At 51.8% G+C, this 22,067-nt stretch overlaps 1 protein-coding gene across 1 annotated transcript in view; it reads left to right on the top strand.

The window, feature by feature from the left end:
* The window catches only part of LOC133351706 (neuronal cell adhesion molecule-like), a 167,574-nt gene that overhangs the window by 32,799 nt on the left and 112,708 nt on the right, over positions 1-22,067 (top strand). The window contains 1 exon segment of the mRNA XM_061567118.1: positions 9,138-9,308. The gene's annotated coding sequence lies outside the window, so the exon portion shown is untranslated.

The raw sequence follows: 22,067 nt of genomic DNA, 5'->3' as shown, positions 1-22,067 counted from the left end.
CCCTGCAGCATTGGCGCCGTTGTTAATCTATCGGTTAAAGGTGACAGTTTGATCAAAAGGTGAGCAGGAGAGCGTGCTATACGGAACGCATTTTGATGCATTCAGTTATACTGTGACGATTGCAAGCTCATTGTGCACTATTAACCTTTGCCACCACCGCAGCAGCTTCCTTTAACTCAGGTGGCTGGCTTCATATCGCAGTGCGCAAAACACTGCACCACAGCTCCCCACAATACATGCATCGTATAATTATCTACGCCTAGTAATAAATACAATGGGATATCAGTACTCACCCATTGACGAACAAGACCAGTCTGCTAACCATTATCGCACAGCAGCATCCTGGCTTTTTGTGTTGACGCTATAAGTGCGGCGAACAGAATTGTCTCAAGTTCTCCTTCATTGACAAAATGCTGCGCGGGTCATCGAGGTCACAGGTCGCTGTAACGGTTCCATCCACAGACAAAAAAAAAACCCGGTCATGGCAGAGGCGCACATATGCCGAACAGACTTTTGGGACAAGTGCTGTTAGCGAGCACCTATGAAGGCCGGCACGGCATGCAAAAAGGTGGGTATTCAGCACCATGCCAGCCGCATTTGTCTCCCGAGAGGCGATATTTAAACATTGCACCAGGTACTCATTTGAAGCTGCGTCGCGCACGCGCACACACACGCTGTTGGTTGTATGATGCTCTACCCCGACCTCTGACCTCTTTGACCCGAGATACAATCTCGGCTCAAGATTCGGGTGGACGTGGTGCGACATCCCTCACAATGTAATCAAGATTGATCCGGTAGCTGGGGCTGTATCAGTAGGGAAGCACAAGCTTGTACCGGGGGAGAGAAAATAGCACATCACTGGCGGTGTCTCGAGTCTTGATGATAGCGAGTCGCCGCTGAGCAATCAATCAATTAGTGCACAGCGAGCAGATGATTACCGCAACTGTCGATCGTTTCATTTCAAATGAGTACGTTTTTACGATGTCTTTATTTATAGTTTGCGTGCCCACACTTAATCCTGTGTGGTTATTTTTGCTTATTAAGTTGTTGACTGAATTGGTAAATGTTTAGGCTGCGTTGCAACGTGTTTCCGGGTTGCGCCGCCGCGGTAGTTGCTCGACGCGGTGTCCGACGTTTCGCCCCCCCCCGCCCGAGTCGGCAGTTTCTCACTTGCTAACGAGAGCAATACAGCACGACGGAGGAAACATACGCGCTGTCTGTGTGGCTGCCTAAGACAATATTAAATAACTGTTTATCATAATTATAATTATATGGGTCTTTCTTGACCCGCACTGACCACTGTGCTGAACGTTGGTAACCTACCCCTTCATCCAGTAGTGGATTGACAAAGGGATTTAATTATATTATTACGATGTCCTGACTCTTTGAACACGTGCCTTGTTTGCTTTGATCATCCCTGATCAGGTGACTTAGTAAAGTCCGTTCATGGCCCAAACCTCCCTCCTGACGGCGTTACGAGGGTTGTCAAACAACTGTCGGTCTGACATAAAAAAAACTGGTGAGGCCATAACAAAAAAGGGGAAATGTTCCGTACAAATTTTCAAGAAGGATTCGATAAACTGGCTGTCGACTGAATCCCAAACGTCATAGCAGTGGATTAACGTTGTACTGTGTCACTTGCTTGCGTATGATATCAATCGGTTTGCCGTGGGAACTCGACATTTTGTTTTTTTCTTCTCTAAAAGCGTTCCTAGAAATCTGAAGTGTTCAGGAAAAACAAAACGCAAAAAAACTCCTGCGAAAATTCATTCTCGCGAGGCCTGATTCCCAGGGCCTTTCACACATGGCCCCACAGTTACAAATTCAGGGAAGTGATTCTTGTTTCTGGAGTGACAGTGAAGCGGCGTGAGCCGTGAGCGAGCGGTTTAAGCGGCGATACGAGCAATTCTTCCAGGCGTTGGGGATTAAAACCTTGGGACATCGATGACAGTGAAGTCGGTGACGACGACAATGGATCAAGTTGCACTGCACTCACTTCAAGGAGACCGTGTGGAGAAATGACGCAGCTTTATCAGAGTCTTATTAAGTCGGACCACACACTTTTCAATCACCCGTCATTTATCCGCAAGACAAATTCTGTCCCCGCGACAAACACCGCTGCGATGTGAACGGCGCGCTGCGGCCCGGCACCGGAAACTCCCCCTCGAGAATGTCCGCCTCGCTCCGCGCTTTATCTCGCAACCTTTTGGCGACAAAACCTCATTTACCAGAAATATCGCAGTGTATTTGCGAGTAAATACAAAACACTGAGACCGCTATCTTTCGCGGGAACAGTTCATAGCTTTCCTTAATAATTTATACGCTTATCTGCTGTCCGATATTTTTCTATCTGCCGTTTTTTATTGTCTCCTAGTTATTCGGGAGAGAAAGGATTTAATGTCGGTGGCATTTCTATCGAGATTCACATCAGCGCCGCGGTAGTGGCTCTCCGTCATCGGCGCGCGCCTGATAAATTGATATCGTTAAGGCCACCCCACCCCCGCCCCCCCCTCCCCAGCCCCTTTCTCCCTGCCCCGCACTCTCCCCTATTTATCCAAATTGATGACAGCGGCAAAATAAACGATCCCGCGCAAGCGTCCGGCGACATCAATTGCGGCTCGCGGGTGGAGATTGCTCGTTTAAATTACACAGCCTCGGCTTATCTGAACACCGCCGACTTGATATTCCACAACTCCCTCACCCCCCCTCTGCCCCCACCCCCCCCCCCCCCCCGACGTTCGGAGAAAAAATTCGGATGGGGCCCAACTTTTGGAGGCGCTTTGTTCTTCAGGGACACAGGGAAGGCGGCGTCCGTGATGGTGTACGTGGATAGTTAAGTGGGTGGGTGGGTAGACAGGTGTGTGCGGAAGTGAGTAGGTAGGTTGATAAGTAATGGGGTGGATAGGTCAGTGGGTAGGTGTGTATAGAAGTGAGGAAGCTGTGTACAGAGGTAGATAGATGAGGAAGCAGGTGAGTAAGTATACAGGTAAGTAGGAGAGTGGATAGGTAAGAAAGTGTGGACATATAATGTATGAAGGTAGGTAAGTAGGTTATAGGTAGCAGTGAAGCGTAGCATGGTTGGTGCAAGGAATGGAACAGGTCCCTTTGTACTGTTTTCCTTCCCGTCTCTTCGTATCATGGCTCCTTTGGCCTCGTTGGCTCATGGAAGCCCTGGTGTAGTTGCACCACCTGCGCATCGAGGCACGAGATATGACGCAGGGATACATACAGACGTCAGGGGCACGGGCACCCAGATACGTGCAAAGAATCTGGAACGGAACAAGCAGTGAAATAGTTTGTACATTTTATAGGTTTTGCAACAAAAAAAATTTGCTGAGTTAACAAAGCAACATTTCTCAATAATTAATAATTCTGTAACATATGATGCATCGAACGGGTGGCATGAACAAAGCTATCGAGCCACACTTAATGCAGTTCTAATTAAAAATGAAACATTGCAAACAGCACTGCTTGCATTTTCTCTCTGGATCCGCAAGCGAGTTGGCTTTAATATCAACTGGGCTTTGGTAGGACACGTGCCTTGAAGGAATGGTGATCAGCGGTTGGGGTAAATGTTGGAGTGGAAGGGATGGTGGATGGTGGTTGAGAGAAATGTTGGAGTGGAAGGGATGGTGGGTGGTGGTTGGGGTAAATGTTGGAGTGGAAGGGATGGTGGGTGGTGGTTGGGGTAAATGTTGGAGTGGAAGGGATGGTGAGTGGTGGTTGGGAGAATGTTGGAGTGGAAAAGATGGTGGAGGGCGGCAAGATGTTCGACGGAGCGGCAGCCGAAGGAAGGCACGCGTCCGCGAGGGTCTCTGTCGAGGAGATGCAGCGATGAAAGACAAGTCACAGCACGATTGTCACCATGCAGCCCAAACTATGGGCCATGTAATAATATTCTAAAAGCACTCTAGTCTGCAGTCCTTCAACGGAGAAACTTAAACGACACTAACTCTCTCCTGAAGCCCTCTCGCCGTGGCTAGCAGACCCCGACACTGGCGTCGAGCTCCTGCACACAACTGCTGCCATCATGCGCAATAACAGAATAGTTACGTGGAATTTCCACCACCGGCTCAGTGCCGTGGAGCAGGAGACGAGGCACCGATGCACCGATTCTCGCCGCAAATCACTTTTGACTCTTGGAGAAAAAAACGAGAGAAACCAAAACAACAAAGTTCCGTGGCGGCGGGGAGACAGGGAAATGCGTGAGTCACCACTGCGGTTCTCGCTTGGGCCCACGGACACCAATCGCGCCGGATCGCTCGTGAACTCCGCGCATCGTTCGTGTGTGTGGTCCGGTGTGGGGAGTGGTAGCGTAGCTGTTAGCGCGCTGTGCTACGAACCCGACGGCCCATGTTCAATTCCCGCTCAAGGCCGACACCAGTGACGATTATCTAAACCGGTCTTGGGCCTCCCCTAGGTCAATCAGCCTGAAATGAGTACCTGGTGCGGTGTGTAAATATCGCCACTGCAGAGGCGGTCGGGCGTGGTGCTGGCCACCCACTCCCTCGTGTGCTGTTCCGGCCTTCATAGGTGCTCGATAACAGCACTTGTCCCAACAGTCTGTTAAGGCTATACGGGGGATCTTTGTCTTTGTGTGGTCTGGTGGGGGGGGGATGGCACGGATGACGGTGGGGGGGGGGCAGAGGGGGCGATCGTTTATTATTCTTTTTTTCCTCCCTCGTGAAACTTTGCAGCGTGGTTTATTTCCGTTTGCAACTCGCTCCTCTGCCGCTGTCCGTAATTGCGTGCGCAGCCGAGCAGTCCGAGAGGTGGCCTGTCGAGAAGGCCCCGCGAGACCGTGACGAGTTCCGCTTGCCCCTCCACTCAGGAGCAGTCGGAGGAAATGAACGCCGTTCGTTACACTTGCAGGTTGCCTCTCTGGTTTGCTTCGTGTCCACATTTTTAATTGGCTTACATTTTTTTATAATAATAATTATTCACTTGTGTTTTAAACACAATTCAACGTTTGTTTCCAACCATTTTAACTATTCGGCGTTCTGTTTTAATTTCGTGTCCAGTTTTTAGCTACCTTTCGTACTTTGCGTTAATAATATACAATTATTTTTTACATTTATTTTACCAGGTAAGGGCCACTGAGCTCTTGTTCAGAAGCAACCTAGCCACAAATGAAAGCTCAGCAAAGTGGCTTATCACGTGGAAATTCACAGCAGCCAAATATTCTAAATACATGACTTTGTTTCTAAATGTGGAGGGAAAAACCGGAATGCCTGGAAAAAAAAATCCAGGTGCCAACGGGAGAGCATGCAAACTCCAAATATTCAACACGCATCAGGGTCGGGATCGAACCCACGACCTCCTGTATACCGGGCGAGGTAGTTAACATCTCGCCACCGTGGCGCCCGGTTACGTTTTTGTCATATTTTTGGGACGGCATTTGCAGAGGAGCTGTGTATGTGGCGCTGCGGGCATGTGATGGGGGACCCGCTGCTGTTGAGACAGACGCGTCGATCTCCGTCATTAACAGGCCCTCTCGCGTTCAATCCATCGATTCGCTCGCCCCTCGTACACCTTGTGGTGTGAACGTTGTGCGGCTGAGGTAGTGGCGGCCCAGCAGCTCTCACATCTTGCGCTATGAACCCAATGAACCGAGTTCGATTCCCAAGCCGTGGCTAACAAAGTTGGCGATATGTATCTAAACCCCGGCTCTGGGTCGCCAAATCACTTCATCATCCTGTACTCACCGACATGGTGAAGTATGGTCAAACAACAATAAAACTGACGGGCACAGCATGAGAAGACCTTCATCCAGCTTGGATTGACAGAGAGCCGTACATCTATGCCTCGCATAGATGTACGTGTTCACGTGACCGAGGCTGCCACGAGAAGCCGCTAATCTCTTCGCAGAAGAAGACAAAATTGTCGTGTCGAATTGCCTCAAGCTGTTGCTGCTCCGGAGGCCCGGGAGATCGTTGGTCGACGTTGGGTCGCCGGGTTGACGACGGCGCGGGTCGCGATTTCTCACTCAACTGCGTGGGACCAAGCGAAGGCCGCTGCCAACTTCCGTATGCGTGCGTGTATTGTTGAACTGCTGATCGGAGGTGCGGGAAACTTCCAACGGTAGCAGTGGCAGCAGCAGCGCCGCCGGCATCCGAGGACAACAACACCACCGCATTGAGCCGCAAGCTGGTGGCAAAACATAACGACCCTAATTGCCTTCGGAGCTGCCAGGACGTGTCATGGGCGTCGGGACGAGCCGTAAAGCGGAAGATTTATCGCCTTCGCCCCACGGCAGCCGCGTGCTGAGGCGACAGCGGCGGCTTCTGCGCAGTGGGGGGCGGGGGGGAGGGTTTGAAGGGGTTGATGGGGGATCGGGGGCCCCCTGACGTGTAAATAGTGTTCGCCGCACACGACGCTCCCCGGCGAGCGGAGGCTCCGACCACAACATCGTCGACGGCGGGAAATGTATAATTATCAACGTGGGAGGCACTTTGCGCAACAACAACAAAACACGGAGCCACGATCGCGGTGCTCGTGGCGGCGATGATTTGAAATGCGGGGCTGTCTGTGCAACGCGTCGATATTCACGCTCAAGGGGGCGTCACGGCCGTTTGTAAATCCGCTGCTGGAAGAAGGCTGCGCAGTTTGACCGTACTTTTACCACGTCAAGTCAAGCAGCGCAGGTTGGTAAAGTGTGCCTCCACCCCCTCCCCCCCGAAGACTGATTCAGGTGTCACTCGCCGCTGATGTTGGTTGTGGCCAGGAATTGAATGCAAGTCATCGGGTTCATCGTGCAAAGCGCGCTAACCACTGCGCCGTCAATTGCCTAACGACCTGTCGATCGTGCGTCGCAATGATTCACCCCGCCCCATTCTCCGCAGCGATCGGATTAATCGCCACGATTCGTGGTGACAATTCCATTCCAAAATCGACCCTTTGTCCCGCGTTCACGCTCTCCTTCACATCGTTTGCTCTGCTCGCTTAATTAGCCTAAATGTAACATTTAGCAAAAGGGGTTGCATGTGATTTGCGCGAGCTGCGAATGCGCAATTCTCACTTGCATCATTTGCTGAAACGATGACATCGCTGCACGCTAAAGCTCGTAAATAAATATTCACAAACCCATTACACGTGACACTCAATGTCTTGAGGCTGCGTGGGGTTCTGCGGCCGCGCGGTACCACTTCACCGACTGCCTTTTCAGGGCTGTGCCGCGTATTTTTTTTGCAGCAACGTCCGTCGTTTCGCTGGGAACTTCTTCGGTTTGACGCTTCCCCATGCGCCCGCCGCACTCTCACTGTCGCTCTCTCTCTCTCTCTGCGGCGGTGGCTGCGGAAATTGCTGACTCTGCTCGGCACCCTAAAGTAGCGGCGCTCCATCATCAGTCTCTGCCCCTCTCCCTGGGCGAGGAGGAGCAGCGGCAACCTCGGGGTTAGCGGCGGGCGGCGTGCGGGGAAAACACGGAGTTGGTTGGAGGGGTGGTGGTGGTGGTGGGGGTCTCAACGACTTCCCGCACGTGTCACATGGTCGGCCTCCTACCGCTCCGTGTGGTTGCTTGGGAGGGTAGAAGTGGGGGCGGGGGGGCGGGGGGCCGGTGGGGGCCGGTGGGGGCCAGTGGGGGCCGACCACAAATGGCCGCACCAGTGGGGGCAGTGACAAAAAAGTACAAATAAAAAAAGTGCTCACGCAGTTGATCCTGTAACGCTTCCCAGCATGTTAATTGTTTTTCGGAAAGTACTTCGTTATATCATTCGTTAGGGTGGCTGTCAGGGCGGAATGCATTTGAAATATTATCGGACAGTCCTTTGTGCTGCGGTTTGTATCTCAAGTTTTTGGGAAAAACCCTTTGACTCACGTGGGCAGTTTTCAACGCATTAAGTCCCTCATAGCAACACAACTTTATTCTATATTGTCGTTCAGATTGCATCAACTTCACGTGAGTTCTAGTGCCCTTTCCCCCCGCCCACCCTCACACACACTTTATGGATGGACGTACGGACGACACAAAGCTAATGCATGAACGCATTCAACCTTAGCCGGAAGACATAGTAAGGGGAAAAAATGGAACATCGCGACGACAGCCGGAACGGGGCACAAACCGTGACTAGAAGTGCCGCAGTCCTTCGATGGCAGTGGGAAATGAACGAGGAGGGATGGCGGGGGCCTGCGGGCCCGGATAGCTGCGGCGTACGTAATGAGACGCTGCCGGTAGTTGCAGGAGGAAGGTGTTTGGGGGGGGGGGGGGGGTTGGGAAGATTGAGTGCCGTGCACGACCGCATTAGCGGTGGCTCAGCGATAATGCATGGGGACGGGCGACGCACGAGACGCGTGAGCGATTGCCGAGGGCGGCAGTGTGTGCCGCCGCCGCAATTTCCGCTGACGGAATTAGGATTCCCGCTCTGTGTGCCGGAGGAGCAAGGGCTTGGTGGATCGTGCAGGGATGGGAACCGCTGGCATCCTGGAGAGGCTGCCGGTCGTGTGGGGGTTGCGACGGGTGCTCGCCGGTGGGCAGGTACTGAAAGAGGGCCGGTTGCTGAGCTGTATTGGTGCGGGTTTGGAAGCATCGCCCCTGTCTCTGAGCGCTTTTACTTTCGTTTCTGGTTTGTTCCAGCGTTGTCCGACGCGCAAATGCCGTGGAGCCTCGGCAAGGCTTTCCTGGACAAATGAAGAATTATTTGACAAAGCGTAGCCAAAAAAAAAACGCTAATTAACTGAGGATTTGTCGTTTCAAAAAGTGGCCTTTAAATAAGCCTGTGTTGTGGAGTTTGCCACATCGCTGTGCTATGTTGTTGAGGTCTGGTGACATCAGTGGCTCAGGCTACGACGATGACATCTTGATGTTGCCGTGCCGTACTGCGGCGTGCTCCTTCAAACCCGTCCACGCGCGTAACCTGACTGTGCCGCTTATGCTCGCGAAACTGAATTAATCGTTGCAGTCTCATCAGTCAGATTTGCGACCGCCAAGGCCACCCCAGCTGCAGGTCGGCCGCGCAAACAACCTCGGTTGCGACGGGCGGCGCTTACATCATCCAGCACGCGCTCCTCTCCGTTTTGGGCACCGAACCTCAAACGACAGAACCGCACGCCTCTGCGTACGTTCTCGCGGTTGTACTGTGCGCTACACGCACAGTGTGTGAAACCTGGCTCTCCGTGGCGTTTCCCTTTTGCGGAAGCAGGAGGAGAAGGAGGAAAGAGGAAGGAGCTACCGGCGCGCGGAGCGAAACGTCGCGTGTCGTGCCGCTGCCCGGCAGGGAAGGAAACGCCCCGGGGAGAACCGCGTTGCTTTCGTTCCTACCGCGGGGGTCAGACGGAGCTCAGCTGGACTACTGCCGCTGGTTCTGCCCAAGGTGCATGTGCCCCCCCCCCTTAACTCGACTGCGCCTCACCCCCCCCCCCCAAGTCCGTCTTTGTTACGGCTCTCGTGGCAGGGGCTTTGTTACGGCTCTTGCGGTGAGAGATGAAGACATTGATAAAAACTGAAATGTATATATATGTTCGCGGAAAAAAAAATAGGCTGGTGCATAAAAATGATTTGTCGAGTGGCCTTGGTGCCTCCTCCGCCTCATTTTCGTCATTAATGAAGCGTCCAGTGGAAGTTGCGCCGACAGATTTACTGCGCGCGGCCCGCGCCCAAGAGCCCGCGATTATTTCCCGAGGATTAATTGAACGTTGCCAAATTGAAGATTAAGCTTTAAACGGGCGCGAGAAAACGTGGCAATTTTTTTCGTTTAATATGCTCGCCGCGTAAATTCGTTAAATAACGCGACGGTTTACGGAACGCGTTACCACAGTAGCCGGCGGCGGTAGCGTGAATATTTTCCACTGCCTCGTTTTTTTTTTGCCATTCGTGCCCCTCTAGAAAATGTACAAATAGCACAGTTAAACAAAACTATGATCGTTTCCTGCATACATTCATTTGAGTTCCATACTCAATAACCTGATGATGCGCAACGCGGTTTTGGCGAAACGTCGTCTTGCGAAGGCGGCGAATTCGGCCACCGACAAGGAGGAGGAGCTTTATCGGTCCGAACTTCATCGACATGCCGGCCACGGATAAACAACAATAATAATAATAATAACCGATGTGACAATATTGTCAGCTAGTGAAGGGCGTTAAACTACAGCCACGTGGCCTCACCCACAAACGCAATTTGATCAGTAAGGAAGATCTTTTGTATTCGGCTTCCTGGCGATCTCTGTCGGAGCTTTGTAAAGGCAGCTTTGAGATCCCAGCAGCCGCTACAGATTCCATGTTGGTGGCCAAATTTCATTGTGCTTCCGGAATTGTGACAGCTCATAAATTCATGTCGAGGTATAATGATCCATGGAGTGATCAATTATTCTTGATTCTCACAATAATATTCAGTCGAGTTACACGTGTAAGAATCAGTGTATTTCTATTGCATGCAAATTGTATGCAAATAATGTGGCAGTTGCATGCATACCAACGGAGTGAACAAAACCGTACAGATGAGACATAAAAATGGGATAATCGATGCAAAAAGAGACTTTCAAAAACGTAGACAAAATAATAAACGGATTCTTTTGCCTCCTTAATTATTTTAAAGTTCGAACGACAGGGCGATAAATAAGCTACGAACAAAGCAACAGTGACTTTTTATTATTATTTTATTTTAGTTTTTAAGTGGACAACTCACACGCGAGGAGATGTCGTTCAATGCAACGAAGCGACCCTTGAATCGAATCGCTGGCCCCGGAGTTGCGACGATTCGCCGAGCCACCAGAGGGTACGGGGTGCGAACCGTTTGATCCCCTGCTGGGTCATCGAGATACGGCACGGGGGGAGACGTAATGGAGTTGGCCGAGAGCGGTGCTTACCGCAGCAGCCGTCTGCCGATCATCGCGCTCCTGCGAGCGAGAGAGGGAGAGGCGGCGAGCGTCGAAATAATAAAATGAACGATCACAAGCAACTGGCGAGAAAAACTGCGCGTTTGGTCTGCGCCATTCGTCAGCGGATCTCCGCCGAGGCATCTGGTAGGTGTTACGTTTGTGCCGCTGCGCTCGAAAACGCAAACATCCAGAAATGCAGGTACACGTGCGTCGTCAGTCTTTGACGTGTGTCGTCAGAGCGTAATCGGAAGTAAAATGCCGTGCGGGAGGGCGTGTGCCGCAGTTTGGCGCCAGCTATCATAGAGTGCGGTGGTCGTGTCGCTACGGTTCTCTGTGATGAGTAGCAATGTCTTTAAAAATAGTGGCGCTGTGCCTTTCGAAATGAAATAAACGACGATCGAAGCGTACGCTTGACGGTTCAGATTTCATTTGTTTCAACCCGGCGAGGGGTCACAGAGGGCAGCACCGGTCTCGGTTTGCGAGAGCGGCGCAATGGCGACTATGCTCCCTGTGCTGTCGAGCTCACGACCGTTCGCTCACCGGGAGTGACACGGGGGCTCCGTGGGTGGGGACGGCAGGGGCGTGGGCTTCTTGAGCTTCGCTGAGCGTTCCGATTTAGCTCGGCCGTACGGACCTTGCGTGAACGCGCTTGCAAGATTCAACGGCCCATTGCTGCCGAGATGTAGCGGAATTTGGCCTCCGAGTCAGCTGAAATTCCTGAAAGGGATTAATTTTGCCCGTGGATGATGAGAGATGACCTTCGTCTTAAATCCCGGCGATGGTGACTATCATAATTATGGTGATGATGAATTGCATGCATTTTCAGTGTTCGCTCGTCTTTCATTATTAAGGCACCAACGTAATGGAACAAAGTTCACGAACAATCCAATAATGGTGATTGTAAATGTCTGCATTTAATGTCTCTCCTATAACGAACGGTGCAGTGCATTGCCCACCGGGTGTTGGTGAAGCAGCTAGCGCACTGCACTCAACGGTACAGGGATCATCATAAAACGTGTTATTTTAATTATTGTTCTCGTTTCAATTTTTTTTCTTGTATATTATTAAATCTATGTCATTGTTCATATAGCAATAAACAAGAGGTACCTAGGTCAGTGCTTGCCAGTGGGACCACCATTTCGGAATCCTGGCCCAGCCTGGCTCGAACACTCAACTGATGAGCTATGAACTCAGCAAACCCGAGTTCGACTCCATGCCACGGCTCATGTCAGTGGCGAGTGAAAACCTGAACCTGTTCCCCCCGACCTTCCGAGCCAGCTCTGACCAGCGTGGGTGATGTATGGTCACAAAGAAAGACTCACATGACCAACATGACATCGGGAGGCTTTTTACACAGCATTGGGCTGTCAATTATTTTACTGTCAAATTATTAAGAACGTATATTTCACAAACTCATCATCGCCACCATCATCATTGTCATCATTACCACGAGTCGCAGCAATAGCAGCATCAGCAGGGAACATTCCTACAGCCTCATCAGCAGCAGCACCCAACATCTGGCTGCACGTGTTCCCGTTCGTTTATAAAACGCACATCTGACGTTTACGCCCGACGTATCGACGTTATCGGCGAGTCATTAGCCGATTTTAAGAGCGGCCTCCTCTTGCGGCCGTTGCTTTAGCGGGAGACACGCTGGTGGGGGGCCAGGGGCGGGAGCAGCACATTTTGATAAATGGGATTCATTTGGCGCACACGGAAAGAACGGGGGCCAAACTTGGGGACGGTGGCGGTGGCGGCGGCGGCGTTAATTGTGCGGCGGCGCACTTCGTCTTGCGAGCGGCCGCCGTAGAACGTCGAGAGGTGGAAGCTTGCGGGGTGCTCCGCAGGAGGCTTTTTTTTTATTCTTAATTGGCTCACGGGGCTGCGTCCCTAATCCTTCCCAGTTAGCGCGCGTCGAGCCCGGGGCTCGCTCGCCCGCGCTTCGATCATTACGGCGGCGGCGATCGCCGCTAGTGCCTTTATTAGGAGGGCCGTATCCGGGGCGATATGTGCGCCACTCGCGATGACGGCTGTTACGCGGCTCGCTCGGTAATTGTTTCCCCCCCCCACCCGTTCGTCTCCTGTCCACGGGGCGCCCGTGATTTTTTCTGTGGCGCACGTGCGCTGATGAGTTTTGCCCTAATAGGATCAGCGGCCTCCTGATGCTGAACGTGCAGTCGTGTTCTTCCATCCCGCGGCTCCATGATGAAGTGTGCTCGGGGGGGGGGGGGGGGGAGGCGATTACCGATTCCCGGTATGAGAGGGCCAGGAATCGCACACGGGGTGTGCATGTTTAAACGTGTGTTCTTATGAGGTACCAGTTGCAGTGTGTAAACATCACGGCCGGGAAGACAAAAGCGGCCGGGCGTGGTGCTGGCCACCCACCCCCTCGTGTGCTGTGCTGGCCTTCATAAGTCTTCTTCGTCGTGTCTCCTGTCCAACCGCTTCTGGTCTTGGCATTGCAAAATGTTGAGGAGTGCATTATGGTGCTGCAGTGCATCTCGGGAGATGATCCATGGTTTCTTTTCATAGGTGCTCGCTAACAACACTTCATCCAACAATCTGTTAAGGAAACCGGTCGTCTAAGTTCGATTCCCACTCACGACCAATAACAGTGGCGAATATTTGAACTTGTCCTGAGCCTCCCCTGGGTTGACTCAGCCTTAAATGAGGATTGTACTTGGGCTGGGGAGACAAAGGCCACCACCACCACCACCCCCTCATGTGTCCTGCCGCCGTTATACGGTGCTTGCTCAACTAGTCCGCAAAAGGTTGTATGTTTGACGCTCTAATCATTTCATAGCTAAGTCAACCTAGAGGAGGCCCAGGTCCGATTTAGATATCACTCGCCGCTGATGCTAACCGTGTCCAGCAATCGAATTCAGGTCGTCGGGTTCGAAGCATCAGGGCACGAACAACCCGCTCCACAGTTCCACACAGACAAAGATTCCCCGTATAGCTCGCATAGACGGTTGGGGCAAGCACTGTGCGTGAGTGCCTATGAAGGCCGGCACGGCACACAAAGGGGTGGTGTGACCAGGAGAAGCCGAAGACTAGTTCACGAGTCGCCATGGTCCAGAATCGAACGCCAGTCGTGTCATCAGTGTACTAACTAATGTACTATTCAACGTCCGTCCCCTCAAAGCCAAACATCCCCCGTGTAACCTTCACCAAGCTGTTGATGAAAGTTTTGTTTGCAAGCACCTATTAAGGCTGGTTCAGCACAGCAGGAAGTGGATGGGCCAGCGCCATGCCCCGTCACCCTTGTCTTCCCAGTGCTGATGATTGCACACAATGCACCAGGTGCTCATTTAAGGCTGCGTCGACCTCACGGACGCCCAGGAAACATCCAGATATGAACCACTGTCATTGGTCTTGAGCGGCGAATCGAACTCGGGTCGCGGGGCTCAAAGCACGGCGCGCTAACCACGGCGCCACCGGCTCCCCACAAGACTGTCGGGGCAAGTGCTGTTAGCGAGCACCGCCCACGCACACGGGCGCACACACTTACAATTCGCTTTAAATGTTTTGGGTGCTTTTTGTTGTTGCTCTTGCTCTTCTTGCAACCTTTTCTGTACAAGATCAGTGCAAGACAGATCCGACACACGTCTGCCACATCCCACAAATTTTCCATCAAAGGGCTTCCACAGAACACAAAAGGTTGGCGCTCCATCCTCCCGCCGCTCGCTAAGTGCCCGCATTGCAGAGCGCGCGGCCCTCTCTGCCGAGGCTCCCCCGTGTCTCGCGTGGCCTTTCAGGCCACAGATGAAAGCACTACTTTTGTGAATTCGCGATTACGAAGGGTTTTCAAACGGAGCTGGCAGGGATCCGCACCCCCCGTCCCCAGAAAATAACATTAAAAAGCACTTAATGTGATGAATAATGTATAGACTGATTCCTGAAACACGAGGTCCAATTAATTATAAACTGCGCTGACATCGTTCACCTTTGGATCTTAATGAAGTGGTGCGATTTTTTTGTTACCTTGCTCTTGCGGTTAGTTTGTGTTATCTCTGGTGTTTATTCACCAACCTGATCAATCCGGGACCCTTGCAGCAAGCTGCGCGTGACCCCCTGTGTGGTAGAGCAGCTCGTGGAGGGAGACATAACAGAACTAATCCTGAGTTCCCTTCCGAATTGACTTCTTCACCGCGCACCCGACTAGAAAGAGATTCATCGCGTTGCAGTCCAACCATAATTGCAGTAAAACCAGAATTGTTCCTTTACCTCGGTTGACGTGCTCTTGGGCGCGTTCCCTCCCTAGGCTGTCACTCCGTATTAGTCTCAATCACCGACCGTCGTTCCTTCTATCGACGTCTTCTTCTCCATGCCCGCTTATGTCTATTGACAGCCGACGTGACGCCTCGAACGTGAATTTACTCTCTCATCCGTGTGTTTGTCTTCCTGTCCCTTGGGTGTCATACTGAGCGTGCGCCTTTCCACAATTTCCCTCTGAGCATTTTTACATTTACGAGTCAATTTAATTAGCGGTAGGATCTACGCGGATCATCCGCTGGATTTTCGCCACCGGGCCGAACGCCCACTCGGCGCGACTTAAATCAGCCACCGGCCGATTGACGGAGAGATTTCAAGTTTGGCTGGCCGTCAGTCGGCACCACTCCAGGTCTGGTTCCTTGGCATGCGTCTCCTCTTCCCACCGTCGGCACGGCATGATCCCCCACGCAGACTGATGCACAACGACGGTGCGAGCGGCCAATGCCAGCATCTGCACCGCGTTCCTCGCCAAATGTTTTTGTTTCACCAAACATCGCCAGCGGGCGACCATCACAGCGGCACATGTGCGTGTGTGTGCGTGTGCGCGCGCAATCGCACAGCTGTCGAGTGTGCAGGCGAGACAACTGCCCGGGGAGCCCACAGGGTCGGGGGAGGTCAGTCACCGAGCTTCGATGAGAGGGGCCATGGGTGTGGGGGGGGGGGATGGGACAGGGGGGTGGGGAGTGGCATTTTATTTCTTGCACCAGGACCAATGTCAACCACGCTGAACCGCTTGCATAGATTAACAATGAGATCTGTAGACTTACATAGGCACCTGCAGTCTCACAGACTGAGTTGTGATTAAGCTGGGCTACCAGTGTAGTGATTTGATGGTCCCAGCGTGGCCGTATGTACGTATGTTGCTAATCGGCGGTGCGGGGGAAGACGACTTGCTTAAAGATAAAGATTTGGTCACCAATGATTTGCTGAGATATCTGCAGACGTACGCAGAGGTGCGCAGATTTAGACAGAGACCCACAGACCGGGGCGTAAGCTGTCGAGCGTGAGGGCGGTGGAACTGCTCGGGGGAACCACGCGGGTCGGAAGGGGCCCAGTCGCAAAGCTAGAAAAAGGTGGGTGGGGAGGAACTGGACAGAGGGCCCTCAACTCATTCCCTGCGCCAGGTCCCATGCCAGCCAGGCGATACGAATGCCACTGAGCATGCGGCGGTCTTAATTGCCCGCGTGGTCTTAATTGTCCGAATGGCAGCCCTGCTCTCGGCTGGATTCGGCTCACAGGCGAGAAAACAAGCTCCCCCCCGGGCCGCCACCTTCGCTGGTCAGCCCCCTCCCCCTCCTACGCAGCTAATTTAATTGTTTTAGCAATCACCAGCTTTTGTTAGAGGGGCAAAGCTCGCCACTTGTGGAGCGTTGTGGGGGTGCAGTGGCGAGCGGGGGGGGGAGCTGAGAGAGGACGTGGGAAGACTTGGGGAGATGTGGGTAGGGGGTGTGGAGTGGGGGGGGTGGATCTAGATCCTTGCGGTGGAGTCACTCACTCGTCCACAGCTAATGTGCACAGGGTGATTTATTAACGCTACTTCAACGCGGAAGGATGGGACTTAAACGCCGCCTACTCCCATATGGCTTCCCTTTACGTTTCAGTCGAACGGGGGAAAAAGATGAAGCAAAAGCGGCTTCTATAATGGACATGAAACTAATTTTTAAAGTAAATGTGTTTTGGCGTTTTTTTGCGTTTTTTCCCCCCCCCAACGGCTGCCAAGAAGCCACTTAAGCGAGGCGGACGAATAGCCGTGGACGTGTGCGTCGCCTTGGGCCGCGAAATGAGCACTTGTTGTTCCTGTTCTATCTCGCGGGCGCATTTGTTTGGGTCCCCGAGTTTATCCTCTACGTTTGTTGCACGGTGCATCTCGGTGGGCCCTTTCGTGGCAGCACGACGTACGGAAGCTGTCGCGGCGCTCCGCCATCGTGAGTTTATGGGTTATGACTCTGGAGGCTTTCAAGCGAGAGAGGCCCATCGTGCCTTCCGGGGCCCTCTTTGTCCTGTAATTTTCATTTATGGCGCGCCGGTCTTTTACGGCCAGGGTAAGAGCGCAGGTTGATAGCACGGTAACGCTGCCATTTGCGCGGTCGTTAGTTCAAAAACTAACCAGTGCCATTAATAGCAATAATAACGACGACGACGACGATGATAATTTGAATTTATGGCACACGACCAAATTGCAAAACGCATCTCGAGACGCCGCACGGAACATAAACGGGAACCGCAAAAAGCACGAGAAACATTCCTCCGGGGTTGGTAAATGACTTCGAGCCACCTGGTGGGGCCCTGCCACTTAGTGTCTTGTCTCCCGGAGATGGATTGGACGACGCCCTGGCAATGTGTGAGTCCTCACGGCTTGCTCGGATCTGCTGCCAGAGATCTCTCCCTTGCGTATGGCTGGATGAATTAAGCAAAGTTGGAAGTCTATTATATATATTTTTATAGAAATACCAAGAAAAATATAAAAAAAGATATAAAACTCAACACGTTCGCCAATTGCGATGTGGCCTTAAAAGGAAATATACTTTATTGCAAGTGACGTTTTGGGCAATGCCCTTCTTCGTAGCGCATAAATGGGAAAAGGTCATCTATTCTATTTTATAATTAACCATTCCATTCTGTTCATGCGTACGGCAGCAAGATGTTCGGGAGCTAAATGCCAATGTCGAGGTCTGCTAGCAATGACGAGAGGGCTTCAGAGGAGAGGGTTTGTGTAGTTTTGATATTCGCCCTCCTTTGAAGGAGCGCAGGCGACAGTGGTTTACTGTATGGACAAAGTTTTGGTTGCATGGCCACTATGGCTTGTTTTTAATGTATCTCAATGGGTCTCCATTCATCTCTGTGAGTCTCTATGTATCTCTATAGGTCTCTATGAGTCTCTGCGTGTCTCTGATGAGTACCTATTTAACTTTAAGTGTCTCTATGGGTTTACTATATATGGTCCATAGTTCGAGCTGCATGGCCACAGTCGTAGCACTGTGGCTTGAGTCTTTAATTTTCCATTTATGAAGGAGGTGTGCACATCGGCCTCTTGATGTTCTGATGTGATTGATGGTGCCACCGGTGTCTCCGAGGAGGAATGACAAGCTCAGGAGGTGCGGTGTTTGGCTCTGGAATGAGGAGGTGTTTATTCTGGACGTGCCCGTTGTTCCACGCTGTTCACCAGCGTTCTTGCGGATCTGGGTGAGATTCTAAGATGGTGACAGCAGCGCACACCCAGAAGGAGGATCGGGACTTGGGATGATGGCGAGGTTGTCGTTGGCAAGAAAATGCGTAAATTAATAATAATACTTTCATTTTATATAGCGTCATTCATGCTAACAGCATCCCACAACGCTGTACGTTAACTATATATGTACCAAATCCTATATATGTGGTTAGCTACGTACTACGATTAAAAGCCCAACGCACATACATACACACACATACCAAGCAAGTGAAAACCTTACTACCAAGCAAAATAAAAAATGAATAAACAAATTAAAATATGACACCAACACAAAAAACAAACAACGAAAAGGTCATCACAACGACGAAGTGAACCCATTAAGTCTCGAATCGCAGGCCACGATTCCCAACCAAGCCAGGAAACCGTCGTAGGAGGTGCAGTGGAGTGCCAAAAAGTTTTGCTAAAAACCCAAAACAATTTGCATATTTGCCCACGTGCCAAACTCGATTTCATTAGGCGCTGTCGGGTGGTGTAGAGTCTGCTCCGTGTTTCTGCGATTGCACGCAATGGGGCTCTCTCTGAGTTTCCACTCGTGGAGATCGCAGCGTGCGGGTTCGATTCGACGGGAACGCCCCGTTGTTTTCGAGCGATGGGTTAAATCTCCAGAGGATCTTTCGCGGGACCGTCGATCGGGTGGTTCGTTCAGGACGTCGGCGTCGGCCCGAGTCGTTTTCGTCGGCATTGCCGTTCGAGATGAACGCAGCCCGATGCTCGTTTCAAAGGAAGGTACGACGAGAATAAGAAACCGATACCTGCTATCTTGCACGATACACACCTGGGCCGTGTTTCCTGGGCTGTCTCGCGCAAGATTGAAGTTCTGTTAAGGGGGACGCATTGATAGCAACCCATGCCTCGTGAGAAATGTTCGATCTGTCGATTAAAATCCATTCTCAACGAACGCTCGCGACACGCGTATCGGATCGCACGTCCGGCGATTCAGTGATTTTATAGTTGAATCGTGACTCTCCCCCCCACCCCAACTCTACCACCACCCCCACCCCCGCCCAAACCATATCACATCCTTTGAACCGGGCGCATGCTGTTCTGAGCCCTACGGCAGGTAGAGGATGTGGATCAAAAGTGTAGAGAATCAAAGTGCAAAACAAAAAATCGGTCAGCGCGCTCGTGTTACACCCATCACCGTCGTCGTGTCGTCGTTGTTATTATCGATGATTGCGCGCGTGTCTCCGAGTGGGCTGCGCTCGTTCGCCGTCTGATGTCTCGGGACAATGGCCGGAGTGAATTGGCTCCTCGGCGCCGTAAGCGTGATGCTTAAGTTGGCTAAGCGACGGATAAGTTAGGCGGAGCGGTGATATCGGCGTGCCTCGGTACAGATACTCAGCAGCGAGTATTCGCAGTGAGAGTGGTAGCGCAATGCACCACGGGTGCTGGTGGTGGTGAAGTTCGTGATGACGATAATGGGGATGTTTGTGAACCGCAGAATTTCTGTGATTAATATGGCTGCTAATAATGGTGGCCGAAACGTGATGAGAATTGTATTTTATTATGTTTTATTTTATTATTTTATTATTTCCCTTCTACATGACTTTACCGAAAGAACCAAGAAGATGACATTTATATAGCGCATTTCATTAAGGATCTCAAAGCGCTGTACAGGACACACCAGCAGTAGACACTCAGCCTGACACGAATATCATCAATACATTTTACGAATCATTTACGAAATTAACTGCAAAGTTTAATAAGCAGAAGCGTATAAATAGCTTTTAAGGTGCCTTTTTAAAATGTCCACAAACACAGAGTTCCCCTCTGATATCTCGTGGAAGAGCAGTTCCAGAGCCTGGGGCCTACACTAGGGAAAGCTCGGCCACCCATACACCGACACCTCGACCTGGGAATAAAGAGAAAATCTGCATCACGCCCAGAGCTTCGGGGCCTTCAGGGCACATATGGGTGCAGCATGGCAATGATGTAGGCTGGGCAACATGGTTCACTGCTTTGCAAGTTAACAATAGGATTTTGAACTGTCTTATAGGTGAAACTGGAGGCCAGTGCAGGGAGGCCAACACGGGTGTAATATGATGTGAAGAAGGTCTTCTGGTTAACACCCTAGCAGCCGCATTTTGAACATGCTGCAATTATGATCACAATGTTGATGATGGTAGATGGTGTTGATGTTTATGATGATGGTGGTGGTACGCCGATGATGATGATGATGAATTTAAAGTGATGAGGATGATGATGGTTGCAGTGATTATGGTGGTGATTATGGTGATGATTAGAATTATAATGATGATGGTGGTGGTGATCAGGGTGATGATACGTGGCCATGGTGTTGACAATGATGATGTTCATGGTAAAGATTATTATTACCATTTTTTGGTATGCGGATGTCTAATGTATTACAATATTACAATAGTGTCATTAAATGTCCAAACACCTGGTTGTGTGTCCCGGCCACAGCACCCCCTCGTGCGCCGTGCCTGCCTTCATAGGTGTTCATTAACAGCACAGCCCGTGCAGGCTACACGGATCTCCTTCATTCGTAGGGATTAATAACAGCAGATTAAAGGTGTAATTTTAGATTTGTTATCCACTCAATTGCCTGTTCAGAAGCAGAGTGGATCTCGCCCATCGCCCCCCTGTAAAGGAGCGGAGACAGCAGCCAGCGGCTGCGCAGTGTCCACGGTGTGGGTCGACAGTCCGGGATCGGTGACTGTGCCACCCGCAGGCCGCCGAATCTTTGTCGGCGCCATTCGTGGCATCAGCTGGCCGCATCTGTCACGTGGCCCGGTCCCGATTCGGTCGATGGTCGACCGCTGGCGGCGTGGAAGGTTGACACCGGGAGGTTCGATTGTAGGGTCCTGAGTGAGATGTTTATCTTTTGACGTCGGCCGCAGTCCAGACCTGCTTCCATCGCTCGCCTTCATTTGCATTCGTGGCGTGGAGTGAGGCTGCTGCGATCCGGAAGGGGTGGGCGCGATTTTAGGCGAGCTACACGCGCGACCTCTGTCTCCGTGCATGTTGCACCCGTGGACTACTTCGTGACCCCTCCAGACCCAACGCACGATCCGCCTCCTCTCGCCATTGTCTCGCCCTCTGCGCTTCTGCACCGCTGCTGCTGCGGCTGCTGCGGCTGCTGCGGCTGCTGCGGCTGCTGCGGCTAATGAGCTTCCCAATCTGATGAGCTTCAAATTCGAGAGGGTGATAGTCTCAGTAAATTGCGGCTACGTGGAGATGGAGATAGGGGTGCTTAGGGGTTTGGAAATGGCGGGGTGGGGGGGGGCCCAGGGGAGGGATTTGGGGGGGTGGAAGTTGTGCGCAAGAAAAAGCACATTTGTAAAAAAGAAAAAAGTCTATCGCCGTCGTTCTGCTCGTTTAGCTATTAAATGAATAAATCAGCGGCGAACTGCTTTTTTTTATTTTAATTTCCGATGAATTTTTACGGCGAGGAAAATTTAATTGGAAATGCAATGCTATTTGCATAAGTAGAACGACGGCGGCGAAGTTACGCGGAGCGACCGAGGATTTAGCGCTCCGATTGCCGTCGCTGCCTCCGACCAAACCCACGGCCTCGTCAGCTCCACGCAGTACCAAGCGAGGGCTTGAGCCTGGCGGAGCGCTCGGATGGGCTGACGGCCACCACCGTGCACAGCAGGCTGCTGTTATCGGCTTCCGCGGGGGGACAGCACGCGACAGCGCAGGAAAATTACTCTTGCTGTACCGCACTCCGATTGCACCGCCATCTGTCCTCCCAACTCGCACTGGCCGGCGTGGTGAAGTATGGTCA

This window comes from Lethenteron reissneri, chromosome 38, assembly GCF_015708825.2.
Source record: "Lethenteron reissneri isolate LAM-NWPU_2019-01 chromosome 38, ASM1570882v1, whole genome shotgun sequence".
NCBI lineage: Eukaryota > Metazoa > Chordata > Hyperoartia > Petromyzontiformes > Petromyzontidae > Lethenteron > Lethenteron reissneri.
The sequence above is the reverse complement of the archived record's forward strand: the minus strand, read 5'-3'. Positions and strand labels throughout refer to the sequence as shown.